The following is a 2,971-nucleotide window of genomic DNA, read 5'->3' on the forward strand; positions in this document are numbered from 1 at the left end:
TCTCTGCCCCTCCCCTGCTCATGCTCTTTCTCTCAAAAATAAACAAACATTAAAAAAAAATTTTTTTTTAAATAGAATTGTGAGTGTTTGAGATACTTCGCAAAGGTTCTTCCTCAGGCACGGCTGTGTTTAGTCCTTACTACAACCCCTGGGCTACGTGATATTCTATCATTCGTTTTCCAACTGAGGAGAATGTCATTGCTCCACGGATTCACCAATGTGCCCAGAGTCCCATGGCATCCAAACTAACATGTACAGGTATTAAACTGAATTCGACCTCTCTGACGTTCCCAGTGAAGATCCTTAGCTCTGCCTTCTGGAAGGAAATAGAATTCTCTCTCTTCCTGGGACAGCCCTTCAAATAATTTGGAATCCTATGTGTTTTGGATCGTACAATAGTTTTTCTTGAGTATAGTCCCAGCACTTTCTAATCTACTTTCAATAATGCACCAAAGCTTATCCTTATTCTTTTTTTGGCAGGACTAACACTCAGAACTCTCCAAATAAGTGGACTGGTGGCTCATCACCTGTGGCCCCCTCTATAGAACACAGGTTTGTGGCGCCAGTCACTCATACAGCTCTTGTGGCATTTGGGGCATCAGGCAAAAGCAGGACTGTATGGAGGGACTGTAGTTCGATGCAAGAATTTTTCACAGAGTACATACACCTGTGACTGGATGACATGGCCATCAAACCAAAAGCACAGGGCACACCCAAAGCAAATAAACGTATGCATTGTGCATCCCACAAACAATGAGGGTTAGCACACTTGCAGAAAAATGCTCTGGTTGAAATAGATTGTGGTTGAATTATTTTAGGTTCAGAGAATCACTCACTGAAAGCATGATGCTGGAATACCAATGCTTGAAGTGAGTCTAGCCCTCCAACATCTACTGGTGGGCTTATAACTTAAGGAATTAGGTGCAGAATCCTTTGTATTAAGTGTTTGTGGAAGATGAAAGAGCAGCAAAACCAAGCCTCTTCGTTTTCCTTATGACGCTTAGATTCAGATGCGGATTAATCCTTAATTGCAAAGGCGGCAACATAACCACGTAGGGTAGCTACACATTTGGACATGACCTAACAGGTCCTAACAGCTTGTTTTCTAGTAGCTTTGGAGAACATGACTTCTTCATTTACAGCGGGCAATACTCGTGTGCTTCTGAAGTCGACTGCATTTCACACGCATTCCACAGAAATTAAAGTAAGCTGTTCATCTCGTTTCAGGAGCTTTATCTCACACACTTGTAGTAGTCGGGACACGTGGAGACCGGGCTCCCGTCTGAGCTCTGGATGGAAGGTGTGATGGAGGTCTGGAGGTCTGGAGGAAGCCTCAGTGTCCATCTGTTCAGCTAGGGTGTGGACTTCACATTCTCAAAGGTTCCTTAAAATTCAAACGGCCCTTCCCAGAAAATGCACTGTAACCACTTGTGCACATACAAGATTTATGGTCCCAAAGAGTATCTGCCTCACGTATTGGTGTCCTGTTTCTGCTACAAGAAATCAACACAAACTTAGTGGTGATTGATTATCTTACAAGTCTGAACTAGGTCTCACTGGTGAGGGTGTCGGCAGGGCCACGTTCTTAGTGGAAGTCCTAGTGGAGAGTCCTTTTCCTTTCCTGGCTTCTCACGGCTATCTGCTTCCCCCGATTTGTGCTCCGTTCTCCTGCCTCTAAAGCCAGCAGCAGAGTATCTTCAAATGTCTGGATGCTGACTCTTCTGCCTCCCTCACTGATGTTTAAAGAACCCTGACAATTATACTGGGCACTCCTGGATCACCTAGGCTAATCTCCCCATCTCAGGGCCAGCTAATTGACAACCTTAATTCCATCTGTAAACTTCATGTCCCCTTGCTGTGTAAGGTACATATTCCCAGATTCTGGGAGTTAGGACATGGACATCTTCAGGAGCCCATCATAATGCCTGCTGTACCTCAGTCCTTTGTAGCTTCAGATGGTGGATGAGGGCAGAGTGAGGTCAAGACATTGCGAGGCTCTCCCATTACCAGCTATACAGTTCCTTGTGTTGGGTCAAAGGCAGCTCAATCCATCTTTTAATATCTCAGACAAAACGTAGACCTTATCTCTTGCCTCTATCCAAACCCAGACCATCTACTTTCGACTCCCTTGGTCCTTAAATGGAAGAAAGGGAGGTATTTATCGGGGGGCATATGTGCTGAACACTTGCTATCTAGCATCCGCACAACCTTATAAGACTGGTAGGATGTTTTGGGTTTCTTTGTTTTTGGGTTTTTTGTTTTTGTTTTTGTTTTTTTTGTCATTTTATAGACGAGACTAAGTCTCAGAGCCAGAAGTGCTTTTATAAACTAAGGTCACTTCAACAAATAATGTGTACCATGACCCAGACCCGTACCAGCTGGTTTTTACTTGGAAACAAAAATGAGTCAAACAGTGGCCTCCTTCAAGGAGTGTCTGGCCTAGAGGGAAGACAGTTCAGTTGAGTGCTAATTCCCATGCACTCTGACAAAGGCAGATGGAGGGCTTTAGGGCCAGGATAGGGGGTCAAGGAGGAACTTCTTGGGAATGCTACCAGAACTGAATCCTGAAAGTTAAGTAGGAGCTCGGTCACATTTGTCTTCAGGGAAATGTACATTCAAACCACAGTGAGATACTATCCTGCACCCATGTATTGGCAAAACTTTTAAAAGTCTGACAGTCCCAAGCACTGAAAAGATTGTGGGCCCGTAGGAATTCTCATACAGTGCGCATTCTCGGTGCCTTCCCTACGACGTAGCGTTTCCACTCTCAGGTATATAGATGCCTCTGAGAAATGAGAATTTCTAGATGCTAAAAGACATATACAAGAATATTCACAGCAGCATTATCTCTAATGACCCCCGCAAACTTGAAACACCTCAAATACCCATCTCTAGCAGAACACACGACTCTCAGAAGCATGTTGATTGCAAGAAGCCAGATACAAAAGGATACATACAATACCATTCCATT

Source organism: Crocuta crocuta, unplaced genomic scaffold, assembly GCF_008692635.1.
Source record: "Crocuta crocuta isolate KB4526 unplaced genomic scaffold, BGI_CrCroc_1.0 scaffold1304, whole genome shotgun sequence".
NCBI classification, from domain to species: Eukaryota; Metazoa; Chordata; class Mammalia; order Carnivora; family Hyaenidae; genus Crocuta; species Crocuta crocuta.